General features: G+C 42.0%; 1 protein-coding gene across 3 annotated transcripts in view; it reads right to left on the bottom strand.

Annotated features, from left to right (window-relative positions):
* The window catches only part of rhobtb4 (Rho related BTB domain containing 4), a 55,407-nt gene that overhangs the window by 30,179 nt on the left and 4,071 nt on the right, over positions 1–21,157 (bottom strand). The window contains exons 2-3 of one of the 3 annotated variants that reach the window (XM_008288793.1): positions 12,622–12,680; positions 11,721–11,864 (exon numbers count right to left, since the gene is read on the bottom strand). The gene's annotated coding sequence lies outside the window, so the exon portion shown is untranslated. Of the gene's footprint in view, positions 1–11,720; positions 11,865–12,621; positions 12,711–21,157 lie in introns of those variants that run through there. The other 2 variants (XM_008288785.1, XM_008288777.1) reach the window with 2 other exon arrangements.

The following is a 21,157-nucleotide window of genomic DNA, read 5'->3' as shown; positions in this document are numbered from 1 at the left end:
CACACACACACACACGCTTTGACACGGAGAAGTGGCTGAGTGTTGCCAGAGCCGGCACCCTGGCATGAAATAGAGTGTGTTTTGTAACAGCCGGCCTATTTGGCGATGGGTGACGGGCATGTTAGCAGAGTGTGAGTTTAAGTAAAAAACATTCATCGCTGGATAAGGCCTGAGAGAAAGTCGTGAAAAATAGACATACAAGAGTGCACGAAAGAGCGGGACTGAGAATATTGTTTACTTGCTCCACTATCAGTAGATTGTCTTATCTAGAGTCAGTTGGAAAACTGCATGTGTGTGACCAGCTGCTGTTGCCTAATTATATCCTTATGAAGACACAAAGTCACTCTGTGGCTCGAGACAGAAAAAGAAAAAAAGAATTAAACAGTTAGTCAAAAGCTATTGAGCCCATTGTTTCTAAATTGCTATTTTGCTCAAGGGGGGCGTGCATCATTATGTTTTATGCCTTCGAAAAACTAGCAGTTTTGAAAACATTTTTATACAGGCTTAATTTCTTGCAACAAAGCAATGGAAGACTATTTCAAATTACAACATGAACGAACAAACAAACTCCGGACTTGCTTGTAACTTTGGACGGACCAGAGCTTGAGGGAGAGTTGGTAAGAAGAAAGGCTGGGGACTCACCATGTATGTGAATGAGAGATGGTATAATGCTGGGCACGTTAGCGTTAAAGAGCAGCACTGCACAAAGGATGTTGAACTGCTGGCGATTGGTTTGCGGCCATTTTACCTGCCGAGGGAGATTTCACATGTCCTGGCGATTGCAGTTTACATCCCCCCCCCAGCTGATGCTCTGCAGCCTGTGAACTCATCCATAGTTCAGTGTCCCAGCTGCAAACATCACACCCTCTGTCTCTGATCGTCATCTCAGGAGACTTCGTCATACATCGCTCTCTACCACTCTCCCCACATTCAGCCAGTATGTAGACTGCCCAACCGGAGACGGTGGGGCCTTGGACCTGCTGTGTGCGGACACCGGGATGCATATTACTTAATTATTGTTATTTTCTTGTACTTTATTTATTAGACCAGCTAACATACACCTATGTTTTGTTGATGTTTCTTTCATTTCTGCATTGCTTCGGAGACTGAGAGACCTCTAAACCCTACAATACAACTCTAAAATGACCCAAATATCCAACTTCAATTCATGTATTTCTTTATCAGCAATGCTGGGCAGCAGGCTAGAACTAAAAAAGGGAAATATGATATGAATATGATATATATGCGTGAGAGATGCACCCTATACAGGGATGATACCAATCCAAGAAAAACATCACTAACCGACTAAAGCGTTCATAAGCTGCAGTCATAAACTCAGAAAACGTCATAAAGACGAATGAGGCATGATGAAGGTTTATGAGCTGTTTCAAGAGTCGAGGATTTCTGCAGCGTCCTTAATGTTAAACAAGAGGTTAAACACTTACTGTTGACATACTTATCATTACTTATTACTCCCAGAGTGCCACAGCATCCAGACAGCAGATAAGTGTTCACTAACTACAATGCTCGTGTATGATCTGGTCAAGTCTGTGCTGGTGGTGATGGGCCGTGATGGTGGACTATGTCGGGAATGTAAAGTGGCTTGAGGTCCCGGGGCAATGACTGGGTTGAGGTGTGGAGAGCGGAACAGAAGGAGAGGATAAAGGGAGGAAGGCAGAGCTGCAGAGGGTGTACAGCAGGAAGAGGGCAAGTTCTCTGCGTTTAACTGCCTGCTGCCCGCCTGAGAACAAACAGGCCTCTGATTATGATATTAATGCCAACTTAAATGTTTCACAGTGGGGTGTCTGGCTTTCGCAAAGCAGTGCCTGTGGTGAACAAGAACACAGCGCTGTATATTCCTCACTGTTCTAAACTAGCTGCCGTCAGACTGCCAAAATGATGAGTTTCGTGGCATCCAACGCACCCAACCACAGCCACCATTAACACATCCCATCTAGCTCGGAACATCCACGTCAAAGTATACCGGCTTCACTGATGGCACAGTGCACTTGGTGTAACCTCAAGCACGTAGTTAAAACAGCTTTAAGTAGGAAACACTTCAGGGAGAAATTCCAGTGATTCCATTGGCATTGTGTGTGTTTCCTTGTTGTTTTAAAATTCCTGTCTGTAATGGTATGCCTGTTATATTTAAAATCGCAGCACGAGACAGCAGAGGGGCTCGAGATAGACAAGGTGGACATGGAGATTTGGAGATGTTGAAGGGTTGAGTGGATGCCCCAAATTCTTGAGTGTCACAAATCTCCTTTGATAAAGACAAACTGCATGCCTGACCTGGAAGTTATAATATACTGCCTGCACTCTGACTTGAGGGGATTGAGGTTGCACAGGCTTGTCCTGCTGTGCCAAAGAACGTGTGGAAACAGATAAAGATACACGTGTAGATGAAAGTTTCTCTCTTTTTTTTGCATCAAATTAAACATATAGTACAGACATAAATGAACAGACTCTCCAAATTACCCAACAAACACAATATTAAGATCACATTACGCACACAAACAAATTCACATGCACACTCTCTGCTGGGTAGAGACACACAGGTCAGTAGAGGTGCCTCTTAAGCTGTGGCTGTCAAGTGGTAGGGATAATCTTATTAAGACTCTCTTCAGCTGCTGGTCCAAACTCTTAAAGTGATAGTTCACTTTGCTGGAAAATTAAGTGTTATTTCAACTCAAACATAACTTTACAAGCTGAAGACTTTCTCTTTAGTAGCATCCTATATAAGCCCAGCTCATACTTTGCTATATGCACCAAGTGTATAACCAGTAAATGTAAAGATTCTGTATAGATCGCAGTGGCTGGTTGACACATATGGAGACATATGTATTAGGTAGTGAGGGTTATGTTCCAGCAAATTGAAAGATCACTTTAATTACCTTGGAAAAATGAGCGGTGAGCCAGTTAAGGGGGATTTAATGGCTGTGCAGGTCTGAGGGTGTATTAGAAATGGAGATGAGTTAAATGCTTGGGTCAAGGGCCCCGGCATTAAATGATGTCAAGTTGGGGTGTGCGAGAATGAGACAGAGACTGATATGGAAATGGGCGTGGAGACCAGATAGAGAGGGACTCTACAACCTAAGCTAGAGTAAAGCTCGGAAGCTGACTCTGAGAACACACAATCTTGACAAGTGCAATCCACTGAACACGTCCTTTATGCCACCTCTTATAAGATGTATAAACCTTACTCCTCAGATACACTAAGGTTTCATTGTCAGGTGGAAATTAAATTAATCTGACTGGTGTATTCCCTTAATATGTCCTTTAGTTAAACCATCAGCAGGGCTCAGGGATGAGCTTATCATGAATTACCTGTAAAGTGTCTTAAAGAATTGGATATTTTTTTCCTGGAGCTTGTTTATATGGTCATTGGAATTTTGATTTTATAGTGTCCATAAAGGAGGAACTGCTACATTAAATTGGTGCGATGTGGAGGTACAGGCATCCTATACTTCTCAGTTCCCAATGATCCGTTGTAGCATTACCCTAAATAGATTCTTATTCCGCAATGCATTTTCTTTTTCAGAGTAACTACTGAACATTAGCATAAAATTACATGTCAACAAAAGCATATTTGTGTTTTTCAAAAGACTGAACGTAACGTCTGGTGTTTACTGACGACTTGTTAGGCAGCTGAAGGACAATTTGCTTTTAAACTTCACTGTAGCTGCTTTGTTGATAGGCTTGGCAGTCACAACATCATTAGGCCCCTGTATTTGCAGGGACACCAGAATATGCCAGCAAGCAACAGAAATGCAAGATGTAGTGCAAATATTCAGCAGTAGTGTTTAGAAGAAGTATTCCTTCTGTATAAGCCATCCAGCAGATGCCTTCATTCTGTTTCAATGCAGAAAGCTTCCCAGTATTAACATCATGCAGTGCACTATATGCTATACTGTGCATTAAGGAGCTTTATTGACCAGCACATTAAGGCCAGGTCAATGGCTGATAAACAACAAAGTATTGTAATTTGCCATCTGCCAGGAGGTCTTTTCAACAATGCATTGGATCCATTACTGGGTGTTGATACTTCACTGCTACCTGGGATGATGTTCTCAGGGTTGGTGACCTCTGTGAACCTCAGACAGGTGTGCAGCCACCTCTATGCTCTGGTGAGGGAATAAACTTTGGACTGGGGTTGAGAGCAGAAAACAAACAGACAAAGTTGAATGAGGGCAGATCTCATTCTCTCAGAAAATATATAACACAAAGAAATCATTTACGTATCAAACAGAGGAGACACGTTGCTACGTTAACGAATTAAAAAATGCACATTAAATGGAAGGAAATGCTGCAAAAGATTGGAACAGTGTCGCAGCAAACCGGAGGAGGGGCAGGGGGAAGAGGAAATGCTAAAGTTGTGAGGACAGAGATGTATTTGGCCTCAGCACAGGTCAGTCAGTATTCTCAAAACAGCCTGATCAAACAGAGAGCGAAGCCAAGACAAACACTTCTGGACTTCAGTCTGGCACAGAAAAGCAGAGCTGTAGCCCCGCTGAGATCACACTGCACACAGTCAGTACATCAACCCAGTATACTCTGCAAAGCACAGTATATCAGAGCCTCCCGATCTATTTGGCTTATGACCACTAAAGGTGAAGCAAAAATTCGTGTCCACCGTTGTTTTCTTTGAATAACTTTCAGTGGATTAGGTCAAATCAGACACTAAAAGAACAAAACTGAACTAAACTAAAAATCTGCTGTCCTATCCTGTCAGTCATCTCTAGATATATCTTGGAGTTCCTTTGGGACTCATAGGTTGAAAGCCACAGCTCAATCAGCACTGAAAGCAGAGGTAAAAATCTTGATAAAAGCTTATTAAAGACACAATCTATCAGTATTTCCACATATGTCCAGATGTGGAAATGAAACTGCAGCAGCATTGGTAAACTTTTTACATTTTCAATATGTCAATTTTTTTTCAACTTCAGCTCATTTTTAAAAACCTCAATTCTCTGTATTGCCATCAGGTTAATCCAGTGTCCATCTGCCCTGATTTAAAACACACCGTAGTGAGAGAGGAGAAAACCAAAGGGAGGGGAAAGAACAAGAGTGTCAAAAGCAAAAATCACAGAGAGACTGAGACAGTGACAGACAAATACGCAGCCATAACAGGAAGGTCCTTTGCTGTGTTTACGTCAAATAGCATTGTGTTTATCTATTTGTGCTGCTCCGTTGAGTTCCTCATATTGTATTGCACTTGCACAAACAAAAACAGACCTGTTGCGAGGGGAAAGCCTCATATATCAGACACAGAGTGGAGCATTTACATCATTAGAAATGCGGTTTCAGTTTTATTTAATAGGGGTTTAAGTGGGTTTTATAATCCTGAGCGGTCAAAGTGTTTTCTCAGGCAGCTGAGGAGCCGTGTAATCCTTCAGCTGGCGTGATATCGCAAAAAAATCTCCAAATATAGAGATATAGAAATAGAGAGATCACCTAACATCAGCGAAACGCGATACCTTACATAGTGCATGAATCTGTAAAAATAGAGGTCATCATGCATCTCCAATTGCGGAAATATCATTAAACAAGAAAGCAAATGCACACACACACACACACATACGCAGCAGATACGCTATGCACAGTAGGCATCCAAAAATAGTGTGATGGAAAAATCTATACTGGTGTTCAGTTATTTTCGCGCTGCTGTGCCCCGGCCTGGTGATACAGCCAGCATACAATAATCACCGCACGCTGTGACGGCATGTCATTTACTTGCCAAGCTGCAGCCCGGCCACACAGGTTTTAATCATTTGAATAAGGGCAAGGGGCAAGGGGGTGGGAGCTCTTTTGGATGGTGTATTACTGTTGATCCCAGCTAATCCTAACCACTTGTGAACAGAGGTCATTCAGAGCAGATAAATGTTCAGATGAAACACACTGAGATACTCTGGCATTTAATACTGCAGATGTAACATACACTTATGTCCTGTGCAATTCTATACGGCTGTTAACTCCTTTGCTTGGATATTACATTTACAGCACGGCGTCCCATTGTACATCTGATCAGTGACAGTAAAAGACAGCTGAGCAGGAAACCACAGCAGCACAGTTAGCAACACTCAAGATGTCAATAATTCTGCATAACACAGCACATGATGTTAAATAGGAGTGATAATGGTAATGTTGATTAAATATTTATGCTGATATGAGTGATGTAATCTGATGGAAAACACAGAGAGAAAAACAAGGAGAGAGAATATTTCATTTCCTGGCAGTATGACTATTTTAAAATTGCCTGTCCTTAGACAACCATACAAAGTGCTTTATTGTGGTATATTATGCAGATATAGAGTTTAACCTTAAACTGTATTTTCTGATTTGCAAACTATATCATTATGCAAAATCGAAATTTCATTTGCGGTATACTGTCATTTTGTGTGTATAAAAAAAGTGCAATGGAAGCAGAAGTTCAACGTAACTGCTATGTTTTATTATGTTATCCCTTCAATTTGTTTCAATTAGGGGAAAGATCCCTGAAGTATGCAATGACTAAAAATAGATCCAAGCTAAAAATGTATAACCAAACCACATAATGTGTGGTGAGTCAGTTTCAGATCCGCATGTGGGAACAAACCACACAGACTGGAGTCGGACAAACATTGACTGGGATCATCACAGAGCTCTCATCTGCAAACTCGCTATCATCGGTTATATCTGAATCATCCATTCTGGTGGTGTGTGCGCTCAAACATGTGTATGTGTGCGAGAAAGAGAGACAGACAGAGAGACGGGAGTGTGTCAGTCAGGTTGCATCAGCATCCTGAAACTGTAAAAATTGGGCAGCGACTGAGTGGCACGTGGGTGAGCACAAAGATAACAATGTGTATGCAATAAAACAGATGTGAGGGTAAACGCCTTAACTTGTGGATATTTATAACCACATGAGCGCACATTACACATTAAAATCCTGCGGTTTCAAGAGCGCTCTGGCCAAGACTGAAACTGGTCCGACCCTGATTAGCAAGAATGGCACCCTTGGGCGTTCCTCTCGCTAAGTATTTGTTTAAAGCCTCTAGCGCTTAGTGGAGGAGAGGCCGACACATACAGTAGGTAGGCAGAGAGTGCATGAATGTGTCAATGTGTTTATGTGTATACAGTATGAAGGTTTGCAAATGTGGGTTTGGGAGTTCAAATGCTTCTCTGTGTGAGTCATTGTGTCTGCATTTGTGTGTCTGCTACTGAGTTTGGGCGTGCTGGAAAATTTTTAGACATAACCCTGTGATGCTGTTAGGGTGTGGAGAGGGCTCAGCAATCAGACAATGCCAAAAATGTCAAATGTATATGTGACATGAAGCATGCAGACGCACCTCCCAGGTGTTTTTTTGTTTTGTTTTGTTTCTCACTGCTTGTCACAAGAAAACAAAACTTTAAAAAAAACTCTCCCCATCTCTGCCACCCTTTCTCACACCCAAGCACATCCACCAATGCTGTTTGTGCTAATTGGGGTTTGTTAATTCTCACTTAATAAAAGCCAAATTGCTGCTATTAAACCAAGGTGGGTAGACAAGAAAACAGGAAGATAAGGAGACAGACGGTGGAGGCTTACAAGCAGTGAAAATGAAAGACGCTAGAGATCACCACACTGTGAACAAAGCTAGAGCTAAACATATGGGCCGGTTTAGGCCCATACAAGTAAATAGTGCGTGGGTTAGCCTTCTAAGTCCTGTAAGGGGATGCGAGGACACAACCACACCCATTCATCCGCGCCCACACTCCACAACACACACACATACACACATATACACACACAACTGGCAAGAAACCCTCAGACGACCTCCTATGGTGTGAAATGCAATCTGTGATTACAGAACACACACACTTGAATACCTAGTTGGCATTTCCTCAGTCATATGACTTTGGAGCCAATTCACCCAAGGGGATCGGCTTTCTGCCACAAACGCGAGGAGCAGATGCTAAAGAAAGAGACATCCAGGGATCAAATAGCACACAGAGTTACCCACATACAAAAATATGCATGCACGGGAATAGATGTAGCTGTTGCAGTGATACATCCGCACTACCATGATTCGTAGAATCACACAAATACAGACGTGGACATAAATAGAGAGGAGCTACAGCCAAGTAACCAAGCGGTGACACTAGGTATCTGTGGCATAACATGCTATCTTTTCCTGAACACACATGCAACACATAAGATACAGTATACAGGTTACATAGGGTAGCAGATCTGGTGAAACAGAAAATCAAAGAGAGAAATATTAAGATTAATTTTGGATTTCTTAAAGTCCATATAGGTGAATTAAGAAGTGAAAGAGCTGTAGCCAATTTCACATGATATTAAGATGATTAAGAGTAACTCTATGCGAGGTACTTGAGCGTAAATCTTCAGAGCCACTGTCAGTCCAAGACCTTTTTTTAATATCAGTCAATATCAGTTTTCTTTCAAAGTTCATCTTCAGCTGTAATTCGAGCTGACCCTGACCCTTCCCAGACCGCTGTCAAGCTGTCATTTTAAGCCAATGCAATGTAGACCATGTGACCAGGCAGAGTTTCCTACAACTGATGGTACAATGAAGTAAATCTAAGAGACACAAACAAAACTAACCTCATGAAAAGCAAAATATAAAAACTGACTGTGTTCATTAGTAACAATCTAAATCCACTGAGCACACTCAAAAAAAAAAAAAGAAAGAAATAATTCTTGCTGCGTAAAACCTTTGGCCCAGAACTCTTCCATCAAATTCTGTCAGCAGGGATGTTGTGTAATATGCCCTCCCTATCAGTGCAGCCATCCTAGATCTCTAGACACAACCCCCTGTCAGACCCTGGCCTCAATCCAGCCCGGAGCTATCTGAGCAGCCACGACTGGACAAAGACACCCTCTCTGAAATGAACTGCCTCTCTTATCTCCCCTCACCCGCTTGGTCTGGCCCTGCCCTGTCCTGTCCTCGCCGATGATACGACACCTTCTTATCCAGTTCTCTCGCCACACAAACAGCTCATTCCCTCACACACGAGCTGCACGGCCTTGTAAACGCGTGTTTTGGGATGCAGACGTGCAGGTTATGCGCTAAATTGGTTGCAAGCATGCAGTCGCGTGTTGATTTTATTATTTAGCGGGCTGTATTAATGGTGGCGTTTGTTTGTTCTCTGTAATTCGAGACCTATAAAACTAATCACATCCACTCACACACACACATGCAGTGAAAACAGGGAACGTTAGTGGCACAGGGTAACAGATTACCACATTAGAGGAAGTTGTTCAAAGGAGTTGTACATGTGGAATCAGTTCTGAAAGAGCTGAGGGTTTTGGGGGTTTTTCTTTGGTCAGGGAGGCCAAAAAAGTTTTTTCTTCGCCCCTGAACAGAAGACAAGAGTCTCAATTTAAATCCTTCCTTTACCATCTTTTCAGTCAAATCTTAGAGGAGGAAGTGGGAAAGATCTGAGGTCAAAGAAGATTCGAGCAACATGGTTTGTCCGTTTGATTTATCATGTTTACAGTCATATGCAACCTGGAGCTCTCTCTCTCTCTCTCTCGATCTGTATTTCTTTTTCTCACTCCCTCAGCCAGCTCTACTCCGATTTCCTCTCAGCCAAAACCCCTTCGCGTCCCTCTTCCTCCAGATCTGCACTCCTTTTTCCTCCCGTCTCTCCGCTCTCTATAGCTCAAGTTCTCTCACTCATGTACAGATAGTCGCTTTCTTCCTTTCTTCTCTTCTCATCCCTTTTCTTTTCTTCTCTTCTCTTTTCAACACACAAGGCCTATGTTCTTTCTCCAAGCTGTCTCACTCTGCTCTCTGCTCTTGCATACACATTCTTTGCTCACTGACACCCTGTTTAAAAAACAACCAAAGAAGCAGCCAATAAGAAACTAACTGTACAGTTGCCATCACCAGCACAATCACTTTTTCTTCTTCTTCTTCTCTCTCTCTCTCTGCTCCCCCCCTCCATGTTTTCTCTCTCCAAAACTCACTAAAGAGGACAAACATCATGTGGTGCTGGTGAGAGAAGAAGACGCTGTTGTACTGTGACTGTGAGTCTCTGTTATATATTTTTTTCTCTCCTCTTCTGGTTGCGAAAGCCCATGTTGACGTCCAACGATGTGTGTGAGTGTGTGTCTCTTTTCGTACTCGCAGACATAAAGCTCACATGTGGCAAAAATCTCACAGCTCCCAGTCATTCTGGAGACAGCTGAGCGGAGGTGTGGAGCCCCACGTCGAGTCCAATGTGTGTGTTTTTATTGTGTGTCAGCCCGCGTGTGGGATATTGCTCAGTCCGCACAAAGACACTGCCTCTTATATGACTCCCAGCTGTGTGGACTTGGCCCGCTATAGTCATCCATCCAGCAGCCAGGAATGTTTAGTGTGTGCAACCCTACTGGAAAGGCCTCAGTTACCCACACACACACACACACACTCCCAGCCTCCTCGGAGACAACCTAGTCCTCTGAGCAGAGGCAGACAGAGGGATGGGCCTCACCCCAAAGGAAGAATGGTTCAAATTCCACAGCTGATAGAAAAACACCAGAGGAGCGGGGCAGAGCGGAGGAACTGATGTCAGCTCTGACAGACCATCCCCACAGCCACCATCTTTTATAGGCGTACACAGAAGGAACCATCAAGACAAATCTGGAAGTATTAGAGTCGTGTGATGTGGCTGACAAATGGATGGTGTTTTGGCTGTTGTCAGAGGCACAGAGTTTCCTTCCATGCTTTGGCCAGTAACTACAGCGACCACTGTTTGGCTCTGTAGACACCAAGCGACATCCATTCCTCAGCTGCGCCTTAAAGCTGGACTTACTCATCTGGGCAGGTGGTTGGGAAAGCTAATTCGGTATTTACCCAACTAGACATTTGCAAATCATATGACTACATCACCAAAGAAGCCTGGATTAAAGCAGTACAAAGCACAGTCAAAGAGAATCATCGTATGCAGCTGCTTTTCAGTATTCCAATTTAAAAAAAAAAAAAAAAAAAGTGGAAGGAGTGCGAGATACTGAAGGTAAAAAAAAAAAAAAAAAAAAGTGGAAGGAGTGCGAGATACTGAAGGTATGCTGACATCATTGTTCTGCATAGACTACTTTATATTGATACTTGGAACCATAATCGATGTAAAGTTTTAATAAAAAGGCACTTGTATCACATTTTTTTGAGTGTCATCATTGTTAGTTTGTAACATTATGTGATATTTCTTTGATTAACATGCCACGATAACCTAATATCTCCACAGTTCAGCATTTTAAAAGAAAAAGCATATTGGAAAAAGTTAAACATGTCCAAAAATAAACCAGCCCCTCTCAGACATGAGCCCCATGAGTTTTATCTGCGTTGTGCAGATTTTGAACTGGGCTGACTTAAAGCAAACAGACAGGTTGTTTTTAGAAACTTTAAATTGAACCTGGTCCAAGAATTCAAACATATAAACATATAAATGAACACTTGAACGTGCATTCTAAGTTGCCTGAAGACTTATAACCCTAACCCCCATAACAATTTTGGAGTGCAAAGTTTTTTTTCAATCTGAGGTTCTTCGATAAGTGCAAAACAGTGAAGCCAGCCAAACTAAGTGAACCGTTATGCAACCCCCCTCCTTTAGCTGTGCGTCCACATGTGGTCTGCACCGCTTTGTAGCGCGCATACAGATTAAATCACAAGTTAATACACACAGTCTGTGCGACAATCCCACCACCACCACCAGTAGCCCTCTCCTCTCCTCTCCTCTCGCTTTGCGGCTCCTACCTTTGAAAGACATTCACGTCTGTAGTCAGTTCAGGTCTCTTTCCTCCCCTTTTCGACGTCCACTTTTCAGCTCACACCTCTGCGCTGCTCTTTTCCATTCAGTTTATTCTGGGCAGCGCTCGTCTCTCGCTTCTCCCCATTAAACTGCAAGGCACACACACACACACACACACACAAACACAAACGCGATCACTTGAGAAACATTCCTCCTCTGAATGACAACATCTATCCACAACTCTGGGCTTTTGCTTTGTTTAGTTGCTTTTTTTTAACACTTGCTCTTCGTTTCAGCCCCGGACTTGAAAGTCGCCTCAAATTATCGGCTTCGTCTCCTGTTTGGTGAAGATCTGCCAGAGCTGACAGAAGAAAAATACTCTCGACTGTTGTAGCCGAGAGACGCCAGGAGGAATGTAATTACACGAAGACTGCTGCATATTGCAAAAACCTGCAGACATGCTCTTGTTTGCAGATTCCCCCTCCACCCCTGCTATTTGCGCGCCGGGATCTGTCTGGGTGTAGTTGTCCACCCTGTGGTCCTGATGCGAGTTTTTCCCTTTGTTGTTTCTGTCACACCTACAAGGAGGGAACACATGGAGGAGGGGAACCATGCCTCGACTTTCTTTTGTCCGTTTTTTTACACAGCCTCCTGCTCTCCATGGCTGGATTTTTCCCCCCTCTCTCTCTTAAATACCGATAAATACTTTACATCACAGATACGCAGGGGATTCCTCCATGGATTTTCATAAACTCAATGTCATCCTCACATCTGCCATCTAATCTGATTTGTGCGATTCCTCCTGTTAATTAAAAAGAAAGAAAAAAAAACATCCTGCAACAAAAGTGCTTCGCTTTTGTTCCACCCTTGTTTTTTTTGTTGTTGTTTTTTTTTATCCTATCTCACCAAAATTCCTCGCCAGAAGTTTAGTCCGCCGCGCTCTCTCTCTCTCTCTCTCTCGCTCGCTCTCTCTCTTCCCTCTCCTCCCCTTTCCTTCCCTCGTTGTCTCTCCGGAGCGGTGGCAGACCCCAGTTATGTTTCACTCCAGACCATCCTTCGGGGACAGCACGCCACCAGCGCCTATCAACGCGCACGATGACGACAGCCTCATTGCCAGTCAGCGGTGCCACACCCATCCATTCATAAAGCGCAGCGAGTGCCAGCCTCCGGGCCGGACTGTGCGCATAGTGAGGAGGTGCTGGAGTACCCACGCGGTGTCTTTAGGGACTGCTTTTACTTGCGACTCATGATTCCGTGGTAGTAAATGGAGAATTCATGGTAAAATTAGATGATTGCAACTGTGTCTGACCTAAAACATTCCCCCAAAAATAATGGTATTTTGTGATAAAAATGGGAATTTTTCATGTTTTCCAGATAACTGAGCAAAGTAGTGCAAAAAAAAACATAGATAGATAGATAGATAGATAGATAGATAGATAGATAGATAGATAGATAGATACTCTATTCATCCGCTTGAGGAAATTCAAGGTATCCAGTTGCTCACATGTGTTACATCTAATAATTATTATTGTGTCTATTGAGTTGATTTGCTTTATAGATAAACTAGAAACTTCACTGGCATAATGAGGGGGGGGAGCAACAAACCCCCAGTTGAAACTGAAACTCCAGTGTTAATGGCTCCTTAAAAATAAGTATCTGGAACTCCCAACTCGTCTTCAAGAAAGTCAAGCAAGTCCAGTTGCTACGACTAAAACTACAAGAATAACCATGACATGGATGACTGAGAATCTTCACACACACTATAGATAAATAGACAGATGGACGGATGGAGGGACAGACATAGATGGATGGGTAGATAGAAAATCTATTCATCCTGTTGAGGAAATTCACAGTATCCAGTAGCTCACACATGTTACATTTAAGAAAACATTTAAAAAAAAAAAAAAAAGAGCTAATGTGTAAAAAAACAAACAAACATGCAAAGTAATGTGAAATCTGTGCTGATAGAAGAAATGAGATGCAAAGTTGTGCCAGTGTTTACAACAGAAAACAAGTATTCAAAAAATCCTGGTATTTTATAAATAGAAATAGTAATGAGCATATAAGAGGGGCGCTTGGGTTGTGATGGACCCATAATTATGGGGTTTTATTGTACAGTTGGGTAATATGGTTCACCTGCACTTGTTAGTGGAGAAAACTGAGTGGACCAACCATTTTTGTAAACAGCAACAAAAAAACAAGCGCTATTCCTTTAAGAAATAATGCAGGCGCACGATTGGGCAAGCCTGTCTTAGTGCCATTAAAACGGTTTCAAATGTGATTATTTACTTGTTTTTTTAGTGTTTTGCATGTTAAACTAAACTTGGTTTTTGGACATTGGGAACCTGTGATAGGCAAACCTGAGTTTGTCCACCCTCCTGCCTTAAAAGTGTTTCTGAGTAACTGAACTTGCTGTTGTTTATTAACCTGATGCGTTTTTAAAATGTAAAAACTAGTTGAGCAAAGTAAACTAAGAAAGCAAGTTTAATAAACTCACGATTTTACAGTAAAAGTATTCACTGCTCTTGGAAGTTTTCCTTTTTTTATTGCTTTTCTACGTTACATCATGGTCCATTTAATTTGGCTTCTTTGATAAGAATTTACAAAAACGAATCTGTCATGGCAAAGTGAAAACAGCTTTCTCCAAAGTAATGTCAATTTCTGAAAAATAAAAAATGTAAAATAAGTGATTGCATAAGTAATTACCCGCTTTAAATGACTCATTTAATTCACACACAGGTGCAGGTAACTGGTGCCAGACATCACACAACTAGTGAAATGGAGTGCAGTGAATGTGTCTCAAGTGTAATGTGAGGACGACTGTATCTGGAAGGTCCAGTCACTGGTGAATCAGTATTCCTGGCTGTAGCTACACCATGACAACAAAAGAACAAGCAACTCTCTCTTTGAAAAGGTTATTGAAAAGCATAAGTCAGGTGACAGATACCAGAAATGTTCAAGTCCCTGAATATGCCTAGAAAAGGCTGTCCTTTGAGTGTCTGCAAGAAAGAGACTAGTGAGGGAGTCCACCAAGACACCTGTGACTCCTCAGAAGGAGTTATAGGCTTCAGCGGCTAAGATGGGAGAGACTGTGCATACAACAATTGCTGTCTTTGTTCTTCACCAAAGTTTTATGGGAGAGTGGAAAACAGAAAGCCGCTGTTGAAAAGAGCTCATGTTAGATCTTGACTAGAGTCTGCCACAAGACATGTGGGAGACTTTGAAGTAAACTGGAAGAAGGTCTTTTGGCCTGATGAGATCACAGGTTTTTGGCCCTCAGACTCGGTGCTATGTTTGGCAAACAGCAAACACTGCACATCATTACAAATGCATCATTCCCACCATGAAGCATGGTGGTGGCATCATCATAATGTGGGGATGTTTCTCAGCAGTAGGCCCTAGACAGCCTGTGAAGGTAAAAGGTAAAATGAATACAACAAAGTGTGGAGAAATCTTAGAAGACAACCTGCAACTTGTGAGAAGATTCATTTTCCATCAATGACCCAAAGCATACAGCTGAAGCTACACAGAGCCCTGCATCCTGACAGTTTTGCAAGGAAGAATAGGGGGCAAAATGGCAATGTCTAGATGCGCAAGGCTGATTGAGACCTACTCACACAGGCTCAATGCTATAATTGTGACAAATGTACGTCTAGTAAAGTGTGGCTTGAAGAAGTTCATACTAGTGTAATCACATTTTACACTTTATATTTTTTAATACATGAACATTTCTTTGTAGAAATCTGTTTTCATTCTAACATTAAGGAGTCCGAAAGTACTTGTCATACCTACAAGGTGAACATACTTGTTATACCTACTGTAAGTTAAATCAACTTAATGCTGTACCTGTAATCTGTAATCTATATTGATGACACAGCATGTTTCCATCATGAATACATTTATCAAAATACAAAAATAGAGCAGTCTCATGTCTTAATATATATTTATTAAAGAAAGTCTGTTAATATGCTTTTTTCTTCTTCTTCTTCTTTCATTGGTTTTGGAGGACTTGAATTTGCAGATGCTCTGGGCCCAGTTGAGCACAACAGAACCTTTGTGTAATCATAGATACACATAATCTGGAGTTTTAAAAAAATCTTTACTTTAAAGCTTCGTAGCTTAACATGCTGTTTGTATGGTAATGAAGGGGCCTAAACCTAGAAAATGTTTGTTTTGTAAAACAGTTTGTATTAGTGTTGACAAGGCGCTAATTTTATGAGTTGAATAAACTCTCAAAAATGTATTCATTTAACTAGTAATTGGAAATTAAAAGCCTCAAATCCAAACAACTCATGTTTATAAGAGGTGTAAAAATACCACTGAACATTTGAAGTTAAAGAAAAAAAAAATGCAAATGACAACATTTTGTAAGCTAAAAATGGGGTGAATATTCACATGAAAATGTTTAGTCTTGCTCAAGAGCACTTTCGGTGGCCTGGTGCTCACCACATTGTATAGTTTGAATCCAGTTAGTCCTTCCTTAGTTGGTCACACTGCTGGCTTCAACGTGTCCACCCAAACACTAAGTCTGTTTGTGCAAGGTTACATTACACAATTCACAATGTGCATTAAGGTAAAAGCATGTTTACACCTTTGTTTTTATCCTTAGTGCTACCCACCCAGTTCATTTTGAAACAGTTTGGGTGGATGATCAAGTAAAACACAGTTGCATAGTACAGTTGGTAGCCACCCTCCAGGAGGTGGACAGCAGCCATTGTTCAGTACTACTGAGAATTATGTCTTATTAGAAACTGTTAATCACTAGTCAATCATTTGCCATATGTCTGTCCTGCCTGTCGTATTCAGACAGTTTAGTTGGCAGGGTTTGGCTTAGTGTTGTTATTTATAGCAGACATTTGATTCAGTTAAGATTAATTGTTTTGAACAACTTTTCAAGGGTCCAAAGTCTTCTTGTCAGTTCCACCCCAGAGATAAAACTACAGAATGTCTTCCAAAGCAAAGGCATCATGGCAACAGTAATGGGACCATATCGAGCTGAAATACTTCTCTCAACAATTTTCACAGTTAGTTTATGCATCTGAACCATCACCCTTCAAGTCCAGTTCATTTTCCCAAAACATGCATGAATACATGAAGCTAAGCAAGCCAAGTAACCCATCCTTTGGGTCCCTTTGTATGGAGGAATGTCTTAAACAACTCTTCAATATTTTGCTCATCTCAGTGATAGAAATCAAATGAAATTTCAAAGTTTTAAACTTTTCCTTAAAATTGAACAGATCTGGTACTGTAATGTAAAAAAAAAAAGACAACACACAAAAAAGCATCACTTTAATTAACATTCAATGTCGACTAGTTTATTTGAGCTGTCAGTTAAGTCAGCATTACAGCACTGGCTTTCATCAGCTATTCGTTACAAAAAAGTGCTGTTCTCTGTGTAAAGATTTTAAACTTGGCACAAGCATAAATGTCAGACAACTGAGGGGCTGTGAGAGGGGCCCCTGTCTCTCACAGATTCCCTAAAACTCCTGCTCAGCCAGGCATCTGAAGCAGCCATTGTCCTGTGAAGGGAACGGAGAGACCTGCCCAGGCTTGCTCCTACCTCAGAGTGCATGCAAGTCCTAGGCAACCGTCCTCAGGCTGTGGCCAGCAGGCATGGGACTCATCACAAACACACTGAAGCAAACACACCAGTGCGTCCGTGTGGTGGAACATCATGCTGTAGCTATGAAGTGGATACCGTTGGGATGAACCACCAATGTGAATTCTACAACAGATTCCTCATTTTCATCCCACAGCATCATACGCTGTCGGTTTTATGACTGTGTGCATGTTAAATTTGTCCACTTCTGTGCTTTTGCTCGGTTCATTTTCTCCTCTCTTCTTCACCGCATACACAGGTGCACTAAACCTTTATTTCAAAGTGTCTTGTGCAGCACTTTTCCATTGCTAGTGGCCTCTGCCGTAGCACTATTGATGCGACCACATGGGCACAATAGGGGCATAATAGGGGATCCACATGGTTCACCCCTCACTCTGTCGGTCTCTTTTCCTGAGGGGGCAAACTGCTGATCCCAGGGGTGTGAAAGGCCTGCATCAGCTACATTTCCACAAACAAACACAGTTGTCCCATGTGTTGCACCCCCAGCACATACAAATGCACATCCATTCATAAACAAACAATCACACAACTCGCTACACACACCTAAAGAAAAGATGATCTTTGTCCCGCTCAAATCAATTTTACTCAGCAACTCTGTACTTCCACACCAGCATGTCAGGAGCCACAATGGCCTTTGACACCAGCCATCGATTGACTACAATGACATCTAACTTTGAGTGCTGACTGACCACAATGGGCCTCCCTTTGCCTCAGAGCCTCTGCTTTTCTTCTGCCTGATCTCTCAAACAAAGCCGTGTTACAGAAGTACCAATTGAGCTTGAACAATTGCTCACAAAAGAGGCACTGACTTGGTGTTTCCAGCCCTCTTGCCAACTGCACCGCATTCTGGACGGTGTGTCGAGACGGCAAATTGGCATCAAGCGCAGCCATGCACAGGAAGGTTATCACAACTTGACTTTGTGGCACAGTTATTGATTTGTAGTCATGACAAATGTCATTCCGGGGGATTTCAGCAAAGACTTACTGTTGAATTTTGAGTGATTATAGGATTATGTTTGTTATCCTGTGAGAACATTTTTCCAATGTTCTCCTTTTATTTGCGCAGTGACGGTCTGCTTTGATGCTTTTATGTCAGAAGGGATTCTAACTTGTGCTGCATATTTTTGATATTAATATTTACACAAAAAGTAATTTTATTTACCCAAATATCAGATTTTGTAGATGAAAGACAAGAAGACAGTTATATTGTATTCTGGATTCTGCTGAACAAGAAAGTGGTCTTATGTCACTAGAGTCCTACGTATTCACAGCTACAGGTCTCTAATCTGATCTTCCAGGAACTGACAGTTTGGAAAAAGCCTTTTTTCAAAATTCTACAATACCTTCCAATACCAGCTGTGCTACCGCTGAGACTGAAGGCATTTTTTAACAGTTTTTTTCTGCTACATCTCCTCATACCATATGTTTTCTGTCTTCTTTTATACCGAGTATTTGCAGCACTGCATGTTGTGCATTTTGATGAGCTGCTTTTTCGCATCTCATCAGCCAAATCAGACAAATGCTACTCTACTGTACTGTAGATTCATTTTCCTGTACTTGGGATCATGTTATCCGTGCACACATTGAACACGTTGTTTAGGTGCATAAGTTTGGAAATCTAAAAAAAAAAAAGGCAGGATTTGTATACTTCTTCATGATAACTGAGGGCCCAGGTGTCACTTCATCAGCGTGGACAAAGATCAGAGAAACGGTGGCACAACCCCCACCATGAAATAATCCCTCTCTCTCGCCACGCGTCCATCCACCTCCATCAAGGGGTCCCATCTAGTCCTGGGTCAGTACTCATTCAGTTTTGGGCACCTGGCCTCCTTGGCCCACTCTCCAGGCTGCCTGTGTCCCTCCTGCGCGTCACTTAGGTGCTATGAATAGACACGGGCGTATGCTCAGCGCTGTCAGCTGGGCATTGGCACGTGTGGCTCATGTCAGCACGGCTGCCGCGCAATGCTCCTGATTGGCGTCACTGCATCGACAGCACATTCAGGTCACCATGGAAACAGGGACGAGCACGGCTACCTCTGCCCCGACATCCATTGGCTGCGATTTCCAGACAAACTCTGAACTCTTTCTCTTTGTAGCTCTTCCTGTCTTTCTTCCCCCATCTGTCTCCCCGTTCTTTCTTTCTTTCTGTTTCGCTTCCTGTGTCTCTCGTTTACGTGTGAAGCTCAACGGGGGAGCTGGAGGTTTGAGATGCTATTCATAGGACGTTATATTCATTGTTTGTTTTTTTTAATCTGTGATTGTTGTTGTCATTGCTCTTATTAAAAATGACAGGAATACCACCATGAACTGATCATATATGTATTCATGTGTCTGGGCCTTCACATTTCCTTTTGTATATTGCAAGAATGTGAGTGTGTCTGTAATGGTTTCTTCACTGGTGAGTCAACAGCCGAAGTCAAAGCTTCTTAAGGTCTTCCATGTGCGTGGGGACTGTCACATTTCTGACTTTCTCTCATTGCCAGACTTCTCTCTGTTTTCCTTTCCATCCATCCACACAGACATGCGATGTGGGAGTGACTGGCCTTAATGGAGAGGTGTGTGGCTCATTGCATTTTGCACCGTGGACCCGAGAAGCGTTTTCTCAGGACAAATGTGCAGATGGCGGTGTTTGTATTTTCGCTCCATTTACCGCCTTATGTTTACTCACATGTCGTTTACCGTGTCCTGGCTGACAGCCCGCAGAACAGATCGGTGGCAGGCACAGGTACTGAGTTAATAAGGTACTAAGACCGGTACGAAGTTAATAAGCAGAAAGACACAACTTACTAAAGCTGCATCTTCTCCTCAACTGTCTTTTTTAAGCTATTATTCTCCTGAGAATATGCACGATGCTTGTTCCTGCATTTGGTGGGTTTATGGCAAAATAATGGTAATCGTCCTTGCATTCCTCCATGTGTTCTGTTCTTTCTAAGAATTGTTGCGTAATGTTGAAACTATAGGGTTGTTCACCATGATAGGCAGAGTTTATCTCTTTCTCAGCCCACAATGTGTACATGCTGATACACTCACTTATATGGGGAGTCATTTAATGTCACAGACGTGAAAGTTCATGTCCAGTGAGCTCAGCAAGAAAAAAAAGAACTGACAATAATTAAGTCAGAACCAGTCAGTTAAAATTTAAACCACTGCGACTCTACTTGCATGGGTCATCATCTGTATAAGGTTATGAGCATGTGGATGTGTATAAGTGGGTTAATGTGTGTGTATTTGTGGTGCAGAGATATTAATGCAGGCTGACATAACAGCTCGGATGGGGGGGGTGGGGGTAAAGAGGGTCAGCAGGTGGCTACTGTACTGTATTCAATAGAAATGAAGTAGAGATCTATAGAAAAAAAAATAAGAAAGAAAGAAAAAGTAAAGCCAAGGAAATGATAACGATTATAGACTATGTGCTAAATAGACATACTTTAATATAGAAATTCTAGTGTCTTAGTAAGCATTAGAGTTGTCATACCCCTGACATAAAAAGGTTATTCTAACAATGATAAATGAAAAGGATGCACTTCAACAAGAACTTTCTTGACCATGATGGAAAAAGTTACACTTTGTCTGAAGAAATAATTTGTCGTTTTTAGTAAAAACATTTTGTTTTGCTAAGATTCATCATCCTGTAATTTGATAGATGGGTCTTTGCTTGACTCGTCAGCACGAAAGCTGCCATGATTAATGTGACACATGTTAACACGTGGTGAGTGCACACCAGAGCCCTCTGTTCAAACACAGCAGATCGGGCTGTAGGAAATTGTCTGCTGTGAGGTAGTACCGATTACATTTTGGTTTTTGCGTTTATATTGACCTTCA

This window comes from Stegastes partitus, unplaced genomic scaffold, assembly GCF_000690725.1.
Source record: "Stegastes partitus isolate 25-593 unplaced genomic scaffold, Stegastes_partitus-1.0.2 Scaffold13, whole genome shotgun sequence".
Lineage (NCBI taxonomy): Eukaryota > Metazoa > Chordata > Actinopteri > Pomacentridae > Stegastes > Stegastes partitus.
This window is presented reverse-complemented; position numbering and strand designations above follow the sequence as displayed.